This window comes from Rhynchophorus ferrugineus, unplaced genomic scaffold, assembly GCF_030347505.1.
Source record: "Rhynchophorus ferrugineus isolate W39M unplaced genomic scaffold, kcgeb_rfMv2 rfM4, whole genome shotgun sequence".
Classification (NCBI taxonomy): Eukaryota; Metazoa; Arthropoda; class Insecta; order Coleoptera; family Curculionidae; genus Rhynchophorus; species Rhynchophorus ferrugineus.
This window is the reverse complement of record NW_027472583.1, coordinates 1,522,356-1,549,137: the sequence shown is the minus strand read 5'-3', so window position 1 is coordinate 1,549,137 and position 26,782 is coordinate 1,522,356. Positions and strand designations below refer to the sequence as shown.

At 34.5% G+C, this 26,782-nt stretch overlaps 1 protein-coding gene and 1 long non-coding RNA gene across 3 annotated transcripts in view; one reads left to right on the top strand and one right to left on the bottom strand.

Moving 5' to 3' along the window:
- Window positions 1-2,146, top strand: part of LOC143195935 (uncharacterized) — an 86,299-nt gene extending 84,153 nt beyond the window's left edge. For both annotated transcript variants that reach the window (XR_013005621.1, XR_013005622.1), the window contains exons 2-3: window positions 1,850-1,925; window positions 2,001-2,146. This is a non-coding gene — a long non-coding RNA (uncharacterized LOC143195935). The remainder of the gene's footprint in view (window positions 1-1,849; window positions 1,926-2,000) is intronic.
- The window catches only part of LOC143195929 (uncharacterized), a 351,357-nt gene extending 329,541 nt beyond the window's left edge, over window positions 1-21,816 (bottom strand). The window contains exon 1 of the mRNA XM_076403457.1: window positions 21,513-21,816. The gene's annotated coding sequence lies outside the window, so the exon portion shown is untranslated. The remainder of the gene's footprint in view (window positions 1-21,512) is intronic.
- Between the last annotated feature and the right edge of the window lie 4,966 nt (window positions 21,817-26,782).

The following is a 26,782-nucleotide window of genomic DNA, read 5'->3' as shown; positions in this document are numbered from 1 at the left end:
ATATGCTTTGATAATCGATATAATCGAAAATTGTTAGATATATATATAATTGGAACGTTTTGAAACCACTTGTTTTTATTTTGCTACTATTAAAAGTTGTTCAATTATCATATATGTTGGAAATTTCCAATAGCGTAAGATTTTTCAGGAAGGCCTACAGTAATTATTACTTGGTTCCTTATTGTTCTAATTACAATCAGGTTCTTCATTGCCTTTCGCCTTCCTACCCACTAGATAAGGCACAATCTTTTCTTTTGTTATTTTATTTGTAACCTTAATTTTATCTTTGGCTTATTTTTTTATCTTTCCTCATTTTCTTCTCTAAATATATAGGTCCATATATCCTTGTTTGTGATCATTCTACTTATATTTTCTATTCTTCCTGCAGGTACTCTTCCATAATTCCATTTCATGATTTTCCTACATTATAAATGACTCAATTTTTCATACCGTCTTCATTACAATTCATTTTCTTGTATTTTTTGGATATAAAATAAAAAGTAAGAAAAACAAATTATTTCACAATATGAAAAATACTATTTTGAGCGGATCCATAATCTAGACAAGACATATAGTCCATCCAATAAATCTGTCAATGCACTTCAAATTTATAACTTCAGGAGTTCACAATGTTGTCACATCAAACCAGACATTTCATTTGGTTTACAAAGTTTTCCGGTTTATTCTATCTAATTATTGTAAAAGCTAGTTTTATTTGTTTATATTTTCTCGATATTTTTTTTCTTAAAACACAAACTAAGACATGTACCATTCAAGAAAATCATAAATCGTTCCGAATATCTATGGTACTTGATGAACTAAGCAGGATTGCCGCTTATTTTTAATTTTAGAACTTATCGCCTATGCCTTTGTGCAATATTGGTGATGTTTCTTCATGGGCTGTGTTTTCCAGATGTGATATCTTAACATGTCCAAGGGACGTGAAGCTCAGACCTTTTTTTCAGTTTCAGGAATACAGTTTTTTCTCTTTAATTCGTATTTATTATTTTCTATGTATTATTATCTATTTATTTACCCATTTATCCACTTTAATCTCTTCTATTGTCATATCTATCTCATAATTCATAAATTACTGTAAATTACAGATAATATTTTTATGGTTGCAAGTGTAAAGTATAAATTACAGCTATTTTATATACCAGAAACAGACGCCAAAATAAATTATGTGTAGTTACGATCTATTGGTAAATTGAAGCATACATAAAAGCCACCGTCTGGCCTTTGCCTTTTGGAGAGGAATGCACAATAGCAAGAGTATTGCTTATTTATTTATTTATTTGATATGTTGGCTTTACCCTAGCAAGTTCTACTAACCCTAGTGGCAGAATGTCGTCTACTTCCCTTGATCTTATTGCACGTCCATTATTGTTAGTGTTAGGGTAGAAGCTGATACGTCCGTGTTGCTTTCCCTTCGTACCGTGTGCACATGTCATACTTCATCCTATTATAGTTTATCATTCTTATCAGTTATCGTTATGGTCTGTTATGATTGTCCGTCAATGTTACTGACTACTATGAATAAAAATTGTTATTAACCATCATGGTTATTCCATCATTGCTACTGACTCACTGTCATTGCTTGTTATTGATATTATCAATACCATTCATTATCAGTACTGATACTTATCGGTACATTCATTTATCTATACTATTATGCATGAGTGCAATGATCCTCCAGCATAATTATATATATATATACTATATTTCAATATTACCTGACACTAGAAGTATCTGCCATGATAATTACCGATTCCTGTTATACTTCATGTATATTTTTAAATTCACCCTTGTCATTGATTGCTCAGGTAGGTTTTTATGTCGTTTTCAGAACTGTCAGCCGACCACCTCGACATCAAGATCTCGCACGCTTAGAATCTTCTTTTTTTTTCCTTACCACTTATTGTGTAAGTAGCTATTATATATATCTGTATCTCTGTTTTTATTTAATTAAGATTGTGGCGACCGCCACGACCCTTTAGGCCACCACCAATTCACCATCAACAACTACAAAGGTTGTCAACGCCGGTGGATTGGTACCATGCAGTTCTGGAGTATAAAAGGCTATCACGACGATGTCTCGCTCTCTTTTCTTATCACCGTCCCCCTGTAACAGTACCACTTCCACAGCGCTACCGTACTTCCTTCACCTTAGCCTAATATCCTGTCAATTCTCCCATCGACCACATGTATCAATCGTAAGTTAGAATAAACAACTTTGATTCAACCAGTGTTTTTAGTTCCCGTGCAAATTCCTTCCAAAAATAGTAGTGAGTGTTCTGACAAATAATCGCAGCGGCAGCCACACATTTCGACCGATCGACCGACCCGACGAACATTCCTACAATTGGTGACCCCGACGTGATCAAAGTGCCTAACAGGTAAATCAACTCAACATAAGCCACTCGACAGGTGCTTGACACGTGCATGGAAGGATAGCACGAGGAACGGAACTCATCAACATCACGTGGTCGACGACATCCCACGAGACTAGCCTGATGGACGAAAACCACAGAAGCCCATCATGTATACCAGCAACACATGAGCACCCTCGCATCACGAAACGGGACACGTAACACATTTACAGGTACCCTCAAACAAAGCTAAACGCCTCAAGAAGAACGACGTCCTGCTACGAGCTCCGATGGCAGCTGATCCCGTAAAACTCCTCGCTCAGGTTGGGATCCCCATCTCATCAGCAGTCCCCGGTCGTTTGTTTGCGTGATTGCGGGTGCATTCCGGAACTTTCACCACATATAGGTACGTTCCACGGCTGTTCCACTAGGAGGGGAGTTATGTGGCGACCGCCACGACCCTTTAGGCCACCACCAATTCACCATCAACAACTACAAAGGTTGTCAACGCCGGTGGTTGGTACCATGCAGTTCTGGAGTATAAAAGGCCATCACGACGACGTCTCGCTCTCTTTTCTTATCACCGTCCCCCTGTAACAGTACCACTTCCACAGCGCTACCGTACTTCCTTCACCTTAACCTAATATCCTGTCAATCCTCCCATCGACCACATGTATCAATCGTAAGTTAAAATAAACAACTTTGATTCAACCAGTGTTTTTAGTTCCCGTGCAAATTCCTTCCAAAAATAGTAGTGAGTGTTCTGACAAATAATCGCAGCGGCAGCCACACATTTCGACCGATCGACCGACCCGACGAACATTCCTACAATTGGTGACCCCGACGTGATCAAAGTGCCTAACAGGTAAATCAACTCAACATAAGCCACTCGACAGGTGCTTGACACGTGCATGGAAGGATAGCACGAGGAACGGAACTCATCAACATCACGTGCTCGACGACATCCCACGAGACTAGCCTGATGGACGAAAACCACAAAAGCCCATCATGTATACCAGCAACACATGAGCACCCTCGCATCACGAAACGGGACACGTAACACATTTACAGGTACCCTCAAACAAAGCTAAACGCCTCAAGAAGAACGACGTCCTGCTACAGCTCCGATGGCAGCTGATACCGTAAAACTCCTCGCTCAGGTTGGGATCCCCATCTCATCAGCAGTCCCCGGTCGTTTGTTTGCGTGATTGCGGATGCATTCCGAAACTTGCACCACATATAGATACGTTCCACGGCTGTTCCACTAGGAGGGGAGTTATGTGGCGACCGCCACGACCCTTTAGGCCACCACCAATTCACCATCAACAACTACAAAGGTTGTCAACGCCGGTGGTTGGTACCATGCAGTTCTGGAGTATAAAAGGCCATCACGACGACGTCTCGCTCTCTTTTCTTATCACCGTCCCCCTGTAACAGTACCACTTCCACAGCGCTACCGTACTTCCTTCACCTTAACCTAATATCCTGTCAATCCTCCCATCGACCACATGTATCAATCGTAAGTTAAAATAAACAACTTTGATTCAACCAGTGTTTTTAGTTCCCGTGCAAATTCCTTCCAAAAATAGTAGTGAGTGTTCTGACAAATAATCGCAGCGGCAGCCACACATTTCGACCGATCGACCGACCCAACGAACATTCCTACAAGATGTTAAAATGTTTTATAACATGTAATTTGTATTTTACGCCCTAAGTTTTAAAATTAGCCCTACATCATTATCACTAACGTTTTGGAAAATGGCGTAAACCTTTGACCGGATGGTAGACCACTACCAATACAAATAGAATTTTATAGACTGATTCGATTGCATGTTCTGACGCTGTTTTTGACTAGAGTAAGAGTTAGCTCCGAGTTTAAAACGAACTATACATTTTAACAAATTGCCTTTGGACATATATATTCGATGTCTGATCTATGACGTGCACTGGCTTCTGTTATTGAAGGAATAATGACTATATGTCACATATATTGCATATAAACGTTTCTTATTAAATAGAACTCTCATTTCTTTAAGCATATCCGTATATAACTTAATGAAATTGATGATAGATCGTCATAACTGATGTAAATCGTCGTCATGACCCCTGATACGATTATTTTATGCTCTAAATGACGACATCTGATTTAATATCCGCGCTGGAAGCGGTGAGGCAAGCTGGCGATCACCGATAAAGATTATATTTTATTGGTGCGATAACAGTTCGACTTCGAACATTCCACTGCAACGATAACTGGTCGGTAAATGAACAGGAATGTCTCGTTCGGTCAGAAAACGAGTCAATCATGCTAGTTATTATACAACTATCGACCGGACTAAGGGAGGATCATGCGCATTTGCATTGGTAATGAGATGTTTCGAACAGGAAACAATTAAATTCGGTTATTTTCACGAAATGGAAAATGTAGATAGTTAAAATGTATTTATTCAAAGTTTTGCCCATTTCTCTGTCATTTTATGGATGCCATTCCGAAAGAACAATTTCTTCTTGGAGCTCAACCGCCCATCAAGCTATTTGTGCTGCTGCTTTGCAAGCGTAAGCCCTATCGATGCGAAAATGTTGTAGTCAAATGGAGCCAGATCTGGCGAACACGGCGGATGTAATAAAACTTCCCATCCAAGTGATTTCAACACTTATTTAACTGGTTTTGCTGTAAGAGAGGTTGTTTTGTCATACTACAAAATCACCTTACCATGGTTTTCAGCGTATTATGAGCGTTTTTCGTTGAATGCATAGTTAAAGGTGAGCATCTGTTGTCGGTAGCCATTAGCATTAACTGTTTTTCAATTGTTTTAAGCTTTAAGTTTCAACAGTTGATAATATGCAATACCAACTTAGTCCTACCAGACCCAGACTACGGTCTTACGATCAAAACCATTTGGTTTTGCAGACGGTGAGCATGTTTCACCAGGTGTTATTTTAAATTAAAATGTGAAGAGAATAGCAGTGTTACTAGAAAACCTTGGTGGATTCAACCATTTTTATTAATTCATTCCAATCCATATTTTTTTGTTCTTGAAATAAAATTGTAATCTACAATTTGTCTTTACAGTAACTTAAATGTAAGTATATATCTAAGAGGGTCCATCGACCTTATCTTTGTCTCTGGTGTAATAATGTTTATATATGAATAGTGCTGTTTTTCTATTAAATGTGCCCTACTACTTTACACAGCACAAGATCAAATGGTTTGATCCGTTTAGGTCTGTGTCCTGTTTTGGTGTTATCGTAGGGTTGCAATACTTCGATATTGACATGAGAATAGATTCCTCATGACCTCTTGTCCTCATGTTCCCTTGCGATTCTCTTGAGTTCCTTAGTGACAGTATTTATATTACTTTTCGAGAAGTATCCTCAAAATTGAATTCCGTATGTCCATAGAGGTTTCAATACTTGCTTGTATATATAATTAGTACTGAATGATACAATGGTACTCATATATACTCATAAGGCTACTCCATTTTGAGTTCTTCTTAAGGATAATAACAAAAAACTAGACAGTAAACTTCTCCACAATATGAACAATAATTAATATCTAATCTATAAAACTGAAAAGCTTGAAAATGTTTGTAGTTTTTACATATTTCTTCAAATTTTGCTGTTCTGAAAAACTCATTGGCGACCTAAATAGTATTAATACTTAATTCAAATTAAATGTGTTTTAATAAAAATTTGACATAATTAACTAAACTAGCAATCTGAAGCCTGAAGATATCTCTCTATATATCTCTGCGCAAATTTTGAAATGTAATTAAAATAAAATAGTTTAACGATTCTTCTATTGTGTTATTAGTATTGTTACTTTATTTTTTTATATTTATTTATAAAATTTACCCAATATGCAAATACGAAACATTTTATAATCACTACATAGTATAAAACAAAGTCGCCTTTTCTGTCCCTATATCCCTATGTGCGCTTAAATCTTTAAAACTACGCACCGGATTTTGATGCGGTTTTTTTCAATAGATAGAGTGATTCAAGAGGAAGGTTTATATGTATAATACATGCATAATATACTAAGGCGACATTGCTAATTTTAGAGATTTCTAACGTGATGTCGTAAATTAACCTATTTTTTTAGGCTTATTTAGCAATTAGCAAAAACGCTGCCTAACCCTACGAGTTAGATCAAATTAATGTACTACAGTATTGTACACCATAAAAAGGTCTACAAAAAAGTCCGCGATGGTATATGTTTATCTGTTAGGGATAACCCACATTAACCATTTTTATTGTTTACTTTTTACGTGAGAAAATGGCTTATTTACGAAGCTATTTTAAGCAATACGGCATTAATCCTTATCGAATTAGGTACCTTAAATACAGTGTGCAATTAATATAGATCAATATGGTTCCTTACAGCATGTAAATTAAATAACTATTTTCGGAGATATTACAAATTTAAAATTTGCGTTTAAAAAGGTGTAATGTAATAAAAATTGTATGAATTTAGATATTCCAAAGATAGCAGGAAATCTTCATAGTAAGTATAGGGGAAGAGGAATTGTTTTACTCCAAATTTAATGCGTGCAGGCCAAGGGCAGTAATGAATGAACCAAAAATACTGGATCGATTTTAATCATGTTTTCATTGAGTGACATAGGCATATATATTTTATGCCCGTGCAAAGTCGGAGCGGGCCGCTATGTTTTTATATACAACGTTCATATTTTTTCTGTAGTGTATTTAATTTAGTATCAGCATTGCACCCGTGCGAAGCCGGGGCGGGTCGCTAGTACTTAATAAATAATGCGAACAAATCATACAAATGTATAATGACAAAGGCAGAATTCCCTATTAGAACTGCAATAGTATAGCCTTCATAACTGTTGTAATATCAGACCTGAATTGAAAAGTTCCCGGCTTGAAACATATATTGTGCTACTGGAATTAAATCCAATATTTTTTAGTTAGCCCTAATCCTCAAAAGATGCGTGTATCAATTTGACAGCTGTCGGATCATTAGTTTGTGAATTATAGCATTTTGAGTCAAGCAACTTTTGTTATTGCGAAAAAAAAATTATAAAAAGGAATTTCGCGTGATGATAAAATACTGCTTTTGAAGGGAAAAAATACAGCTGAAGCAAAAATTTGGCTTGATGCCTAGTTTCCGGACACTGCCCCAGGAAAATCAAACATCAAGGATTGGTATGCTAAGTTTAGACGTGGTAAAATGAGCACCAAAGACGGTGAACGCAGTGGACGCCCAAAAGAGGTTGTTACCGACGAAAACATAAAATAAATCCACAAAATGATTTCGAATAATCGTAAATTGAAATTGAACGAAATAGCAGATACACTAAAGATATCAACTGAACGTGGACATTATATTTGGGTACGAGAAAGCTTTGTGCAAAGTGGGTGCCGCGCGAGATCACTTTTGACCAAAAACAACGACGAGTTGAGGATTCGGAGCGGTGTTTCAAGCGTAATAAACTCGAGTTTTTGCGTCCATATGTGACAATGGATGAAACATGGCTCCATCATTTCACTCCGAAGTCCATTCGACAGTCATCCGAGTGGACTGCACACGATGAATCCGCTCTAAAGCGTGGGAAAACGCAACAGTCGGCTGGCAAGGCGTCTATATTTTGGGAAGCGCATGAAATAATTTTTAAAGCCTCCTTTTTTACCAATGAGGGCTTATCTGGACTGGACTTGGAGTTTAGCGTGGCCCACGGTCCTTGACATTAAGCCTACCGACTGGCGAGAGGCTAACTTAGAAATCATTCCAGAAGACATCCGGTCTTATCCGGCCTGGCTACTGGCGTGACAGGGATCATTTTCCTTGTCGGATTTTCGCACATTACCTAAGGACAATTACAAATGTTAAACAATCACAAACAAAATTTACGACCATGCCCCAGCAGGATTTATTAAACACCAAAAATTTAAAGAATTTTTCGAAAAAAAAATTTTGTATTCAGGTTAATTACACCCGAAGTTTTTGTTGCCCTTTAATATTTCATATTCAAACTTCTTTAAACCGAATTACAACATATATTTAATTTTCTTTTCTTCTTTTTTCTCCTTTGCTTTTTATTCATTTTTATCGTTTCACTACATTTTACAAATGAACTCGTTTGACATAGATATTCGGGTATTATCTAACACGCTTATATAATTGCTAAAAGAAATATTGTCGAGGTCATCCAGTTTGTTTCTCCTTGTCGCGAGTTTCCATTACGAATCGTCCGCAAATATCAATTAAACTGTTTTTGGGTTCGCGCAAGGTTTGTTCTTTCGCTCTGCAAAATATCCGGTATTTATTTTTCGAATATGTGCCACCAATGTTTCTGAACTTATTAATACTTTTGTGTTTCAATGATGCAACTGTTATAAAATAGAAAACGTAGGAATAGAAAATAATGGGCTACCATTCAATTCATTTTTTTAATAACATGAATGGGTACATTATTCAAAGTATTGTCCCTCTGATTCTTCTCAAGGACATCATTCTACATCTAAATGCATTTCCACCATGATATGATGATTTTCTGGGACTGATTTCCTTGTAAAATAATAACATCCATATCTAATGGTGCAAACTGTTGTTAAACTGCAAAAACTTACGCATGCATCTGACAAAATCAGAAATAGATTAAAATGGTATTGCAGTCTTCTCCATCTGGAGCATTCTTTTGATTTGTGCGATCAGCCAGTAGTCACTGGAAGCCAGATCTGAGCTGTACGGTATGTGCCAAAACAGTTCCAAGCACATTTCGTTCATTTTGACAATGACTTGTGACACGTTACATTGTCTTCGTTGTTTTTTTTTCGGGGCCTTTTTTCCTTATTTTGTTGATTGTATATATATATTGTATATGAAGTTGATTAAATAACAACAAAAAATATTCACTATTAATAGTGATACCACAAGGTAATAAACAAGATTCCATGAAGATCCCAAAATACATTCACCAGCTCACTGATTGTACTTAAATGAATATATCTGCCCTCGTTTGGATAGCGTTAGAAGCTGAAACTTAACAGCCCTGCAGCTTTTCCAGCATCTCTAAAATGGCGCGTGTAGATGAAAAAAAAATCAAATCGGGCGGTGGGCATAAATCACGTTCTATGTCTTTTTATTTTATGATGAAGACGTTGAACTACTAAATAATCACGAAAGATCATTATAAAATGATGCTGGTACATTTAACGAAAGCATGGAACCCAAACTGCTGCTCTAGAATTAAAAATGCAACCAGGATTGTATATATATATTGTATATGAAGTTGATTAAATAACAACAAAAAATATTCACTATTAATAGTTTTACCACAAGGTAATAAACAAGATTCCATGAAGATCCCAAAATACATTCACCAGCTGCTGCTCTTTTACTTATTATATACTGTCACTGATTGTACTTAAATGAATATACCTGCCCTCGTTTTGGATAGCGTTGGAAGCTGAAACTTAACAGCTCCTCTGCAGCTTTTCCAGCATCTCTAAAATGGCGCGTGTAGATGAAAAAAAAATCAAATCGGGCGATGGACATAAATCGCGTTCTATGTCTTTTTATTTTATGATGAAGACGTTGAACTACTAAATAATCACGAAAGATCATTATAAAATGATGCTGGTACATTTAACGAAAGCATGGAACCCAAACTGCTGCTCTAGAATTAAAAATGCAACCAGGATTGTATATATATATTGTATATGAAGTTGATTAAATAACAACAAAAAATATTCACTATTAATAGTTTTACCACAAGGTAATAAACAAGATTCCATGAAGATCCCAAAATACATTCACCAGCTGCTGCTCTTTTACTTATTATATACTGTCACTGATTGTACTTAAATGAATATACCTGCCCTCGTTTTGGATAGCGTTGGAAGCTGAAACTTAACAGCTCCTCTGCAGCTTTTCCAGCATCTCTAAAATGGCGCGTGTAGATGAAAAAAAAATCAAATCGGGCGGTGGACATAAATCGCATTCTATGTCTCTTTATTTTATGATGAAGACGTTGAACTACTAAATAATCACGAAAGATCATTATAAAATGATGCTGGTACATTTAACGAAAGCATGGAACCCAAACTGCTGCTCTAGAATTAAAAATGCAACCAGGTGATTTATCGACATAAGAACGGTCCATTACAGTCACTGAGAAGTTGCTTATACATCCTATATAATAATAAATATAGATCATTAAAGTAATTTTCGCGAAAAAGTCAATGTATGTGTCTGTTATTTTCACTTACCTTGATACACCAGACAATTCCAAGAACCTTCAGCCATTAAAATCTAATGCATCTGTAATAGTTAACCTTGTCGATGTCCTATACATAGGTTGCTCACATACGAATTAAAACGTTTGGCGAAAAACGAAATGGTTTTCAGCAAAAAAAACGAAAATTTCCTTTCGCCTTATTATTAAATTATCTTTAGAGTTATTTAACAGTCGTAAAAATAATTTTATCGTCGTAAATCGTTTCGTTCTTCAAGAAGTGGTCCTTGACCAGATCGTCCGAGAAATTACGAAGAAATCTTAAGCGACACGGCCCAGCATCAAACAGATTTGGCCGCGCCAATCAAATTCGGGCGCGATGAGCAGTCGTTATGTTTATCTCAATAAGCTGAAACTGAAACAGACGCATGACAAGAATGGTTGTATTTTAGCCATTCACCGAAGAACCGTATAACTTTCTTTTTTGATATGCTGCTATATTTATTATTCAATCGCGACATTCACGGCATTTTTTAAATTGTTTAATTGATCAATTCACTTCTTTATGTTTTATAAGTGTACGTGTTCAGAATGTATTAGTAAAATCAAAAAATAGTAAGATATTGAATTCCTTCGATGTGTTCATGGTCATATAGAGTTGACTCGTCGCATTACTTTTAGTTGCAAGTAATATAAAAGTAATATAATAAAAATTAAGACATTAAATGAGAGGTTTCTTGACCATGTTCCACCACCAGAAGACCGGAGGTATAAAGGCAAAAAATATTAAAGATTTACTGATTTTGGCTTGAAATTTTATAAGATCTTTGGTTAAAATTGTTTGGATTTCCTATCTTATGCATTATTTTAACGAAATTTGTTCTTAAAACATCATTTTTCTGCCTAAGACTGTAGAAAAACCACAACTAGCAGTCCACTAGCAGTCCACAAAATCTACAAAACAACCAGAAACTGGAAAATACAGCTTAACAGCTCCAAATCTCTTCCTGTTAATTTTGGGTTGCGGCGAAATGACAAAAACATAACTATATCTCTTGACGGGTGCCCGATTCCTCAAGTAAAATCAGCTAAACATCTCGATGGTAGATTGAATGGGCAACATCATTTTAGACAAACCACAGAGCAGATTAGACTCACAGTTGAGCAACTGCTTTGGTTAGTCGAAAGATACTCTCAACTTTACCAAAAATCACAGATGTTGGTTTATCAGTCAAATATAAAACCAATTTGGACTTATGTAGTGCAAATATTGGGTTGTACCAAAACATCAATATAACTAGTAATCCAACGCACCCAAAACAAAGTTCCTCGATTCATCATCAATGCTTATCACTGCGTAAGCAACGAAGAGCTGCATGATGGCCTCGAAATCAAATGGACATACGAAGTGATACAAGATTTTGCCTTAAAACATAAAATATGGTTGGTAAATCACAGCAGCGTGAAAGTAATACAGATATTGGACAATACGCAGGAAAACAGAATATTGAAGCGAACCAAACCACACGAACTAGTGTAGTGTATTAGTGTATACTTAACTTTACCTTAAGTAGTTTAGTTTTATTTTAATTTGGGAAATATATATTGATGTATTAAACCAGTACTCGCCTTGCTTGTGTATTAATGCAAATTCTGCAGAACAGTAGTACTAATATATAATTCAAGACGTAATTAACAAAAAAAAAGTAAACAACGATAAATTTAAAGGAATATCTTATGGACTCTGTCATCTTACACAAATACAGAAAACTTCGTTCTTTGCATAACAGACCGGGTGATTATAGATCCAATTGTGGAACAGCATTGCTTAACTGAACCAAGATGCCATTCCTAATTGTAATTTAAATAGTAAGTATTTCATTATGCATGACGTAGGTTATTGAATTGAAATATGTAACATATCTTTATTCACAGATCCTTAACGAACCGAGAGGGAAAATATACCCATATAACTTCAATATTTGGATGGACAGAAGGTGTTCAGCCCACATTAAATTAGATTTAACAACTGAAAGCATGTGTTTCTCCACAGATTCTTTTGAAAAAGACTAATCTGCGCAGATAGGCAATCAGGCAGTACAACACCAAAAAGACCAAGAACTATTTGTATATATTTCATGTCAAATGTTGCAAAAATGGATTTTTTAAATTAATTTTAAATTAAGAATGAATGAACGTGAATACCCATCTCACTCTAAGGTTCTCCATTGGCACCTCACAACATTTTAACTAACTAAAAAAGCCCTGTCCTGTCATGATTCACGGTAGGTAGTTAAATATAACAATCCCAGTAGTGATCCAGAATCTATGTTGCCTGCAAAATGGAGTTTCTTTACCTATAACATACTGCAACAACAAAAGACCAATTGTTACTAACTCGATAATCTGGTTCAACTAAAACAAACAAAATCATTAGCTGTACTAAACTTTAAGGCTTAGAATTTAGACTGTGATACATCTTGACAAAGGCCTCGGTGATACCAAAGAAGATTGCATAAGAAGTACTATTTATTTTGCCTGCAAACCTCCTAGCTTGATGGTTTAACTAGTATTTGGAATCGAAATTCAAAACTGTCCTGTCTTAGCTTATGTTCGTTAGGTTCGCAGTGTAGAGAGTTAGTCTCTCAGTGATTTTCTGACAATAAACTCAGACGACTAATTGTATAGGAATTGGAGGGTACCTATTATAATTTTTTATTTGCAAAAACTAAATAACCCGCACTTTGTAGGTTATAGTGGTTCTATTGCTTTAGGCAGAGATAATTGTTTTTCTATACTGGCTGTGACGTCTGTAGTATTATTTTTGAAATATTAGCATCGTAAACCACATACAGGAATGGTCCAAAGAAACTACTATACAGAACTCCAGCCAATAATGGTTTGGATGTTAAAAATGCCTCCTTATGTCTTACTCAAAATTTTCTTTCGAAAGGACCAGTGATCAAAAGCAAATGAAGGAATATTTACAAGGCAATATTTAGCCCAATATTAGTAATCTAAATACCTGGTAATTTAACACATATTAACCGTAATTTCTTTAAAAAGCGGACATTGCAGATAGCTATGAGGGCTTCTATGACCCATCTTGTTCTGCAAAGAGATTAAAGAAAAAAATCAATTAGAAATATACGACTTTAAAGTAAGTACTAAGTACTAAGAAAAACCGAAATTACTTTTTCACCAACCTCATATAAAATACTGTAACATTTCTTTAGTATTTACTTGAGTAATTTAACCGATTTTTCAGATGTTTTGAATGTTTTGATCCGACAAATAACTTCTGAGTTAGTAATGGCATATTTTAAGGCTGTTTTCCCCCATTGACGCGATAAAACGCTGCTTTCTACGCGCGAATTATGTATTCAAGACTGTCCGGATCCCAACTAGACAACTTTCAAACCGATCTCCACCGCCAAAGCCACGCAAATTTGGTTATTTTCGACCGGCAGGTCAATTCGTTATACAACCTTACGGCAGGTGCTTAATATTAAGTTGTCTACGAGGCGAGATAAAATAGTACAGCGTAGAGCTAGTGTCGTGTGTGATGTTTATAATATTTTTTATCATTATTTGATTATTACATTGTTACTAGCCGTTTCCTACTAACCTATAATTTGTCTTTATGATAACTTAAATCTAGGTATATAACTAGCAGGACTCATCGGTCCTATCTTACTCTCAGGTGAAATAATGTTTATACATGACACTGCTGTATTTTTTAGTATATGCACCTCATTACATAACACTACACAAGATCAGATGGTTTTGATTCTTTTGAGTCTGTGTCCTGTTCTGGTGCTATCCAAAAGCTGTAATACTTCAATATTCTCATGAGAATAAGTCTTTCCTCATGCCCCCTTGCAATTCTCCAGATTCCTTAACTAACTGTGAGTATCTGAAGGTCTCGATGTAGGCAATCAGTCCTATAGTATTTGGGTGCATCCACAATACCTCTCGGGACTTTGTTCTGAAAAATTTGTATTTTATTTATGTTAGTCTTTGCAGAATATCTCCATAATTGAACTGCGTATGTCCATATAGGTTTCAGTATTTGCTTATATAATAGCAATTTATTATGTACTGATAATTGTGATTTTCTTCCAATTAGCCAATACATTTTCCTGTATTGCAATTCCAGTTCTTTTCTTTTCTTCTTTATATGTCCCTTCCAGCGAAGTTTTGCATCAAGATTCATTCCAAGATCTTTAACGTTGTTGCTATATGGAACGATAGTATTATTTAATGCTATTGATGCTTGTACGGTCTGTTTGTATGTCTACTGCACATGCACAGATTTACTTTCATAAATTTTTATTTTCCAAGCTTGTGTCCAATTATTTATATTGTCACTTGCCTGTTATAATTTTCATGAGGCTTCTTCACTATTGTCTCCGACAGCTATAATCGCAGTATTATCAACAAATGTAGCCATCGCAATATTCTCCATTTATGGTATATCACAAGTGTAGTGTAGAGTAGATAAAGCATTGGTCCCAGTACACTTCCTTGTGGTACACCTGCTTTAGCTTCTTTTATTGTAGAACAGCCTTCTTCTTGTTTGACTCTAAACATTCTGGTTGTACTGTACGATTTTAATAGTTCGGTGTATTGTTTTGGTAACATTTTCTTTAGTTTATGAACAAGGCTTTCATGCCAAACCTTATCAAAGGCTTGTGCTACATATAAGAATATAGCTGAGCATACTTTTTTACTTTCTTAGGCTTTTTCAATAACATCTGTTATTTTGTAGACCTGGTTAATTACTGAATGCTTGTTAATAAACACAAACTGGTGTGTTGGTATTAGGTTTTTTCTCTCCATGAATGTTTATAATATGAAAATGGACATTTTACGTAATTTACAAATTAAATTATTACCACCGTTCTGTTGTGCTTGCATCATTACTTAAACAAGGCGAGTACTTCAATCCAAATTCAAATGTATTTCCCAAATTAAAATAAAACTTAAACTATTTAAGCTAAAATTAAGAGTAACACTTATACATTAGACAAGCTCGGGTGGTTTGGCTTGCTTCAATCTTCTAGTATCGTTCGTGTTATCCAGTAGATGTATTGCTTCCACGTTGCTGCGATTTAGTAACCTTGTTTCATGTTTTAAGACGAAATCTTGGATAACTTCGCAAATCCATTTGATTTCGAAGTCATCATTTAACTGTTAGTTGGTTACGTAGAGATAAAGAGATTGGTAATTAATCGTAGAACTTTTAGTTCCTCGGTTCAGTCTCCAGTTCACAATATATAACATCAGCCTGATCTTCACCCGTTATTATTCGATGCACAAATCACTTCCTTTCGTACCTTCGAAGCAGTATTTCACTAACGATTTTGCGATTTTCTATGTAAGTCCCTGTCATTCGAATCTTGTGGTACCCATCTTCCCATCGCTTACAATCATTCACAAATTACGATTCGAGTCACGTATAATATTTCTACATTTTGTTTTTGGGTTTGTGTTAATTCTTGGTCGTCATTTAATAACTTCTTTAATTCCACAATCTACTACATAGCGATCCAACATCAAAATCATTTGTTTGAACGTTTTCGTTGAATTTGTTAGTAATTTTCGCTGCAATATCAACTGAAAAATTTATGTCACAAATAATACAAGTTCATTTTAAAGAACAACCACAAAATTGAACACTCATTTTCAGGACTACTTAATATTTTGCAAGAGTATACGCTAGATATTAAATTCCAGTTATTAAAATGTGTCAAGGTGTCATTTAATAATCAAGATGAGGACTTTTATAAATGTTTTTAAAAGCTACAGCAATAAAAAATTTTGATATTAATAAATACCGACGAATTCGTATAAGGACAAGAGTTAAAATGCAAATATAAAAAAAATAATAACCCACGATTTAACCAAACATGGTATCCATTGATTTTTATATTATATAGATCGCGTCAGACATGTTAGGTGTTTGCGTGTATTCTGATCATTAGGGAAAATTACTGCAATATATTTTAACTAAAATATTTGTTATCATTTTCTACAACTTTTCCCATCTTTCTGGCATCATGACAATACTGTGTGGTAAAAACAATGTTGGTTTGGTAGGAATCCGATCATTTTTGTATCGATCTGAAGTGGTACTCAGAAGATGCTATGTGTGGTAAGTACTCTAGGTGTGGCATAACATGTGTATTCATCACAACTTTTTCATGATGTTATGTTACTCGCTGTTGTTAGTCTTTTTGTGCTTACTTGTTTGTTTATACTTGTTTATAGTATAAATACATACTAGAAATATATAGTATAATAATTAGTCAAATGAGGATATAAATAATATCAAAAGTGTGTCAGATAATATAAAGTAAATTGTTAACAAATAAGCAAGTTATATATTTAGCAATTCGGTATATGAGAAATACGCTTGCTTGCTTCTAGCTATATTAATTTCACAAGAACTAATTATTTGTTTGCATATTTCCTTTACATTTTTTATCCAATCTGAGCAATATAACAGGTCAATTGAAAAGTCCCCGGCCTACCATAGTAAAACACATTTTTTTTGGCAAAATTAGTTTTTTTTATTCAACATAATTCCCTTCAAGGGTGATACACTGATTATAGCGACCCTCCAACTTTTCGATACCATTTTTATGGTACGATTTGCCTTTTGCTTCAAAATAGACCTGAGTTTCAGCAATAATCTCTTCATTCGACGAAAATGTCTTCCCAGCGAGCATTCTTTTGAGATCTGAGAACAGAAAATAGTTGCTGGTGGCCAGATCTGAAGAATACAGTACATTAGGAAGCAATTCGAAGCCCAATTCATGGATTTTTGCCATGATTTTCACTGACTTGTGAAACGGTACACTGTTTTGGTGAAGCAGCAATTTCTTTTTCTTTTGTTCGGCGATTTCGTCCTTCAAACGGTCCAATAACATTATGTAATAGTAGCTGTTGATGCTCCTTCCTTTTTCAAGGTAGTCAATGAAAATTATTCCATGCGCATGCCAAAATACAGACGCCATAACCTTGCCGGTTGTTGCTTTTTCCCACGCTTTGGAGCGGGTTTATTACGCTTGATCATCTTCAAACACTGTTTCGAATCATCAACTCGTCGTTGTTTTTGGTCAAAACTGAGCTCGTGCGACACCCACTTTGCATAGAGCTTTCTCATACCCAAATATTCGTGAAGGCTATGACGTACACGTTCAGCTGATACATTTAGAGTGTCTGCTGCTCCATTCAGTTTCAATTTACGGTCATTCAAAATCAATTTGTGGATTTTTTAAATGTTTTCGTCGATAACAACCTCTTTTGGGCGTCCACTGAGTTCACCATCTTCGGTACTCGTTTCACCACATCTAAACTTAGCATACCAATCCTTGATGGTTAATTTTCCTGGGCCAGTGTCGAAGGTTTTGCTTCAACTGTATTTATTCCTTCAAAAAGCAACATTTTATCAACACGCTAAATTCCTTTTTATCCATTTTTTTCACAATATCAAAAGTTGCTTCACTCAAAATGCTATAATTCACAAACTAATGATCAGACAGCTGTCAAATTTATTCACGCATCTTTTGAGGGTTAGGGCAAACTAAAAAACATATGGATTCTGATGTTAATGTCAAACTCCCAAGCATCTAAATAAGAAATACTGATAAAAAGAAGCAAAGAATCTATTTTATGTCACTGTAAATATTTCAATGATTACAACTTAAACAACGTTTTAGTTAATTATTTGAGTATCATCGGTTATGTTGTTTGCACATATTTGTTTACAATGTACACTAGTACTAAGTAAACAAGAAGTACATTGTTTACTAATTAGTAAAAGGATTTAAATAAATATGAGTAGAACAAAAAAAAATCACGATATAAATGAAACTAAAAATATGTCAGATAATAGAAAATAGATTGTTGGCTAATATAAGCAAGTGATATACTTAGCAATTCAATATATGGATAATATACTTGCTTATAGATCCAGTTATTTGAATTTCACAAGAACTAATTATCTATTTGCATATTTTCATAACATTTTTTATCTAATCTGAGTAATATAACATTAAACTCCCAAAAATATAAATAAGAAATGTTGATAAAAAGAAAGAAGTAAATTGTTTTATGTCACCGTAAACATTTCAATGATACAGTTTAAACAATATTTTAACTAATTCTTTAAGTACCATTAGCTATGTTGTTTGCACATATTTGTTTACAATGTACACTAGTACTAAGTAAACAAGAAGTACATTGTTTACTAATTAGTAAAAAGATTTAAATCAATATGAGTAGAACAGAAAAAAATTACGATATAAATGAAACTAAAAATATGTCAGATAATAGAAAATAGATTGTTAGCGAATATAAGCAAGTGATATACTTAGCAATTCAATATATGGATAATATACTTGCTTATAGATCCAGTTATTTGAATTTCACAAGAACTAATTATCTATTTGCATATTTTCATAACATTTTTTATCTAATCTGAGTAATATAACATTAAACTCCCAAAAATATAAATAAGAAATGTTGATAAAAAGAAAGAAGTAAATTGTTTTATGTCACCGTAAACATTTCAATGATACAGTTTAAACAATATTTTAACTAATTCTTTAAGTACCATTAGCTATGTTGTTTGCACATATTTGTTTACAATGTACACTAGTACTAAGTAAACAAGAAGTACATTGTTTACTAATTAGTAAAAAGATTTAAATCAATATGAGTAGAACAGAAAAAAATTACGATATAAATGAAACTAAAAATATGTCAGATAATAGAAAATAGATTGTTAGCGAATATAAGCAAGTGATATACTTAGCAATTCAATATATGGATAATATACTTGCTTATAGATCCAGTTATTGAATTTCACAAGAACTAATTATCTATTTGCATATTTTCATAACATTTTTTATCTAATCTGAGTAATATAACATTAAACTCCCAAGAATATAAATAAGAAATGTTGATAAAAAGAAAGAAGTAAATTGTTTTATGTCACCGTAAACATTTCAATGATACAGTTTAAACAATATTTTAACTAATTCTTTAAGTACCATTAGCTATGTTGTTTGCACATATTTGTTTACAATGTACACTAATACTAAGTAAACAAGAAGTACATTGTTTACTAATTAGTAAAAAGATTTAAATCAATATGAGTAGAACAGAAAAAAATTACGATATAAATGAAACTAAAAATATGTCAGATAATAGAAAATAGATTGTTAGTGAATATAAGCAAGTGATATGTTTAGCAATTCAATATATGGATAATATACTTGCTTATAGATCCAGTTATTTGAATTTCACAAGAACTAATTATCTATTTGCATATTTTCATAACATTTTTTATCTAATCTGAGTAATATAACATTAAACTCCCAAGAATATAAATAAGAAATGTTGATAAAAAGAAAGAAGTAAATTGTTTTATGTCACCGTAAACATTTCAATGATACAGTTTAAACAATATTTTAACTAATTCTTTAAGTACCATTAGCTATGTTGTTTGCACATATTTGTTTACAATGTACACTAATACTAAGTAAACAAGAAGTACATTGTTTACTAATTAGTAAAAAGATTTAAATCAATATGAGTAGAACAGAAAAAAATTACGATATAAATGAAACTAAAAATATGTCAGATAATAGAAAATAGATTGTTAGTGAATATAAGCAAGTGATATGTTTAGCAATTCAATATATGGATAATATACTTGCTTATAGATCCAGTTATTTGAATTTCACAAGAACTAATTATCTATTTGCATATTTTCATAACATTTTTTATCTAATCTGAGTAATATAACATTAAACTCCCAAGAATATAAATAAGAAATGTTGATAAAAAGAAAGAAGTAAATTGTTTTATGTCACCGTAAACATTTCAATGATACAGTTTAAACAATATTTTAACTAATTCTTTAAGTACCATTAGCTATGTTGTTTGCACATATTTGTTTACAATGTACACTAGTACTAAGTAAACAAGAAGTACATTGTTTACTAATTAGTAAAAAGATTTAAATCAATATGAGTAGAACAGAAAAAAATTACGATATAAATGAAACTAAAAATATGTCAGATAATAGAAAATAGATTGTTAGCGAATATAAGCAAGTGATATGTTTAGCAATTCAATATATGGATAATATACTTGCTTATAGATCCAGTTATTTGAATTTCACAAGAACTAATTATCTATTTGCATATTTTCATAACATTTTTTATCTAATCTGAGTAATATAACATTAAACTCCCAAGAATATAAATAAGAAATGTTGATAAAAAGAAAGAAGTAAATTGTTTTATGTCACCGTAAACATTTCAATGATACAGTTTAAACAATATTTTAACTAATTCTTTAAGTACCATTAGCTATGTTGTTTGTACATATTTGTTTACAATGTATACTAGGACTATGTTAACTAGAAATTCGTAGTGTACTAATTACTTAAAAGGATTGATATAAAAATTAGTATAAGTGAAATAGTTTTAAGTAAAAAATAAAAATAAAAGAATATTAGATAGTAGGAAACATGCTGTTAAGAAATATAAGCAAATAATATGTTTGGCAATTAAGTATATGAATAATATACTTGCTTATAAATCCAGTGATTCAGCTACATTTTGACTAATTCTCTAAGTAATTAGTGATGTAAGTCAACCAGAAATAGTTAGTTAAAAGGAGTTATATATAAAGTTTTATAATAATAAAAATGAGTGTAACTGAAGTAACGTTTAAGACATAAATACAATTGAAAGTACATTACTACATAAACAGCATACAAACATAAATAAAAAATGTCGATGCAACGAAACAGAGAAACTCCGCTAACAATTGGGCGGTACTGTCAATAATGCAGCCGCAGGTGCAAAAACAATTCCACCATAAATAGGTTCATAGAAATTTCGTCATTATTTACCGAGAAACAATTATCATCAGGCTGCTAATCCAATAACCATTGCTCGCGAGGTTCCCAGCACCACTCGGTCGCTATCCGATCACCACCAATCACTAGAGAACCACCGCGAGAAAAAAGCACGCACCACGAGCGATCGGAACCGTTCCGGGACGATGTCGTCAATATGTCATCGGCCAAATTGTTGTCGTGAACGAACCCGAGCGATAAAAGAAAGGAATCGCAACGCTATCGGTCCGATAAATAACAGTTAACTGAAAATGAATGGTGCACGAGCAACGGAGCCGTCGTCGATGGAAAGGCCTGTGCCACGACAAAGAACGTTTTATGGGTGTCACAGTAGCAGGGGCTACTTTCTAAAGGTAGCGCGGTGCGAGCTGCCGCACGGCGGAAGAGTGGTCGCATTTTTTCGACTTTTTCGACGGTATTGACGAAGGGGATACATCCGAATTGCCAGAAGATAGAAGAGTTTTGTTGTTTATTAATATATTAACAAAATACTTTTTAAAAAATCGATATATCGATGAAAAAAACATTTTAATACGAAACCACCCAAAATTCACTTGATGTCCAGGGGTCAGGAGGTTATAAAAACCTCAAACCAAAAGCTCGATACTCATATCGAATCTTTTTCACTACAATCCTACTTTTCACCGTAACTCACTTGATGCCCATGAAGGAGAAATCCCCGAACGCAAATTACTTTCCTTCGAAAAACTTAAATTCGATACTCTTTTTTCAAAAGTCCCCGCCCTGACACATAGATGGCGCTACTAGAATTAAATCCGTATGTTTTTTAGCTAGCCCTACCCCTCAAAAGATGCGTGTATAAATTTGACAGCTGTCGATGCATCAGTTTGTGAATTATAACATTTTGAGTGAAGCAACTTTTGATATTGTGAAAAAATGGATAAAAAGGAATTTCGCGTGTTGATAAAATATTGCTTTTTGAAGGAAAAAAATACAGTTGAAGCAAAAACTTGACTTGATGCCGAGTTTCCGGACACTGCCGCAGGAAAATCAACCATCAAGGATTGGTATGCTAAGTTCAGACATTGTGAAATGAGCACCGAAAACGGTGAACACAGTGGACGCCCAAAACAGGTTGTTACCGACGAAAACATTAAAAAATCCACAAAATGATTTTGAGTGACCGTAAATTGAAATTGAATGAAATATCAGACACTCTAAAGATATCAACTGAACGTGTAAATCATATCATTCACGAATATTTGGGTAATGGAAAGCTCTGTGCAAAGTGGGTGCCAGACGAACTCACTTTTGACCAAAAACAACGGCAAGTTCATGATTCGGAACAGTGTTTGAAGATGATCAAGCGTAATAAACCCGAGTTTTGCATCTATATGTGACAATGTATGAAACATGGCTCCATCATTTCACTCCGAAGTCCAATCGACAGTGATCCGAGTGCAGTCGGCTGGCAAGGTTATGGCGTCTGTATTTTGGGATGCGCATGGAATAATTTTCACTGACTACCTTGAAAAAGGAAGGACCATTAACAGCGACTATTACATAGCGTTATTGGACCGTCTGAAGGACGAAATGACCGAAAACGGCCGCATATGAAAAGAAAAAGAAAATACTGCTTCACCAAGACGATGCACCGTGTCACAAATCAGTGAAAATGATGGCAAAAATCCATCCATCCACCGTATTCTCTAAATCTGGCCCCCAGCGACTATTTCCTATTCTTAGATCTCAAGAGAATGCTCGCTGGGAAGAAATTTTCGTCGAATGAAGAGGTGATCGCCGAAACTGAGGCCTATTTTGTCGCTATAATCAGTGTATCACCCTTGAAGGGAATTATGTTGAACTAATTTTGCAAAAAAATGTGTTTATAAATACTATGGTAGGCCGGAGACTTGTCAATTGACCTGTTAATAGATATAATTTCAGAATTGTTTCGAGTAGTCTTAGCAGGAGCGCCAATTCGTTGCAATTCATTGGTTGGTTTAAATTACCATTACAGACACCATTACAGACTGGCGAGTGACCAACTTTAGAAATCATCCCAGAAGATATCCGATTTTACCCAGCCTGTTTACTGGCGTGACTGGAATCATTTTCCTCGTCGGATTTTACACTCTTGCCTAGAACAATCGCAAAGATAATTTTCCGGACCGTCCTATCGCCTTTACCACTGCGCCACCAAGCCGGCTAAATAATAATTAAATGTAAATATTAAAAAATCTGAACGAATCTTCTGGCAAATATTTCTTTAGTGCTACGAATATAAATAAGATGTATTAAAGTATCTATCTTTTTGTTCATTCATACTGAAAGCAGACTAAGTATGTGCCTGTTAATATATTTTTTTTACTTGTTGTAGTGGGGCAAGTTATAATTATTTCTACAATGTTATTGTGAAAATTGTGACTTTTTTGCTACATTTCTTATCTCTTCTGCCACCCCACCATCTCCACTCCCAGGTCTCAGTGTAGGTCGTTATTTCTTACATATCAAGGGGCATTGACAATACCCCTTAGTACCTTGTTCTGAAATACCTAGGTATTTAGCTGTGTTTATATATGAAGTAATACGATTGTTAATGATTATTGGCATTTGAACAGTGTGTTTATTGGTAAAATATACATGCACTGATTTGTTTTCATTAAGCTTTTCATCCATGCATTGACTTAACTATTGCCTCTTGGAGTTTTTCATTAGCTACTTATTCCATTTTCCGAACTGCGAATACACATGTGTCATGCGCAAATGTGTCTATTGTAGTTTGTTCTGTTACTTTTACTATTACTGTTACTGTATATCATAGGTGTATAGGTGATATAGCGATGGACCCAGAACACTGCCCTCTGGTACACCAACCTTTAGTGGTCTTAATTTTGAACATTAATATTCGCATCTAATGCGAAACATTCTTTCATTAATATAAGACTTAACGGAATTATGATATCACTTTCCAGTATTTTATGAGTTAGTTATACTTAGTTGCGAAGCCTATGCATATATTTAATTTTTATGACCAATACAGTATGCAATACTTCACAAATTAATCTATACAGATGGAGAACACTTAAAAATATTGTTCATTGGTTTGGAACGAATTCGTATATTCGAAAAAATAATGGCCACTAAGCTTCAAGACAAAATTAAATTTGATTTTTACTGTTCTACATTAGAAAACAATATACCATCACGAATATTACGATCGGTACTGTTAATGTTTGCTCGAAGAATATAATTACCAGATAGCTGCATATTGTTTCCGCCTATGAAAGAACTTTCTTTCTAATTTTTTAACAATAAAACCAGGTTTCGATTTAGATATAACGATTCTTTTTGAGATTTATCATCTATTTTATGGACAGCTTGTTGTGTTTTTCAAATTATTTAAAATGTATTAATTTTGAGAGATTTTACAGCAGATGGTGTTACTGTGTATTAAATCGCATCGGGTACATTTGTAAACAATTTCATGTTGAAGGCTCACTGGCAGGTTTCACTTTTCAGTATGTCATTTCGCCGAAGCGCGAATTAAAAATGTTTGTAGTGAATTGAAAATGTCTGAAATTGTACCGAGTAAATCGCATTTGCGGGGAGTTTTACTTCGGCACTTTAATTAGAAGACAAGGGCGGATGGCCCCAGATGCCATTCAAAATACTACACTTAGAGTGTGTGCCTTTCGCTCTTCCCCTGCAATTAACTTGTGCAGTCTTACATCCACCCCAATTCTTTCTTATCGTAGAGATTTACGTTCACTAAAGTACACTTGCTCTACTATCTTCCTTAAATCTAACCTCCACTTGGAGTCATCCACCCGTCCTGGACCGTCTTATCCCTAACTACTCCACTCGTAGCTCTCATATAATTGCTGATCTTCTTTACAGGGCTGGAATTGGCTTGTTGCATCCCCTTCTTGTCCACTACCCCAATTTTTCTATTTGGACCTTCATTACCCCCTTCATAAACATATCTTTTGTCAATTTTATAAAACAGAGATAAGACCCATAACGAAGTAGATGTTCCATCCAGGTAGCACACATCAGCACCCATACCGAAGTGGTAATGGTTATTTGGTCAGTAACACTAAACTTAGCATAGGCTAGATCCTATGAAGAAAACCTATTTCCCATAGATATCCAATGAGTCTGTCAGTATTTTCTCCTGTTAAGGCATTTATAAATTTTTGCAGCCCATAATTACTTCTAATCTGGGTGAACCATGGCCAGTCGTTCAGTATGTGATTGGCTGAAATAGGGGCACGATGACAAAACTCACAGTGAGCAGGCGGGCTCGAAGTCATCAAGTGACCGTGTGAGAAACAACAATGGCCCAATCTCAGTCGATTCAAAGCTATGGCATGATGACGAAGGGAAGGAACGCGAAGAGACGATAAAGAGTCAGCTTTAGCCTCAGAGACACTGTTGTGGTTGGCCTCCCGGGCATTGTACATTGTTATTTGTAAAACAAGAAACGAATGGGGTAATGTCAGTATGGATACAAACACCCGTGATGGAAGGGGAGAAGAACCTGTCAATTTAGCTTCACTATCAGCGCAGTCATTTCCCGGGTACCAATGTAATACGGGATCCAGATTAAACTGGTCCTGATCCCATTCAGATAAAGGGATGATTGACAATGAGTCAGTGACCAGGGGATGGTTGAACTTCTATTCCAGAAAAAAATCAGGAATTGGTCAGGATTAGCCATTCTTTGAAGGATTGTGTTGTGACGTATGTGATAATCTATCGGCTATGAATATCGTGAAGAGTTCAAAGCCCAATACTAAACCCTGTTCATAGAGCTTGAAACAGAATTCCCGATTATCCACCACAAATACAATGCTAAGCCTGCGAGATTTAGAGCCATCGGTATATATGTGCTTGCGGCCAGGCTAACAATGGAGAAATTTATAGAACTTAGACCGAATAAGGTAAGGACAATATTCTCTTTTATAAAATTAGCATAAATATATGTTTATGAAGAGGGTAGTGAAGGTCCAAAGGGGACCTATAAAGTTAAATATCTACTTACTCCATGCATGTAGTAGAACAAATTGGCAGATATCAACTTTACGCATATTCATAAAGAAGTTTAACAAAATAAATACCCTACTGAGACTGGAAATTTTCGTAGAATTCTTTTGACGCAATGATATCCTTACGTGTGACGATCAAGTCATTAAATTAGTGTGTTGGTGTAACAAAATTCTAATGTTTTAAACATTTTCTCGAGCAGTTTCATCACAAAGAATAAATTACTATATTTACTTTAAATATCAAATGATTAA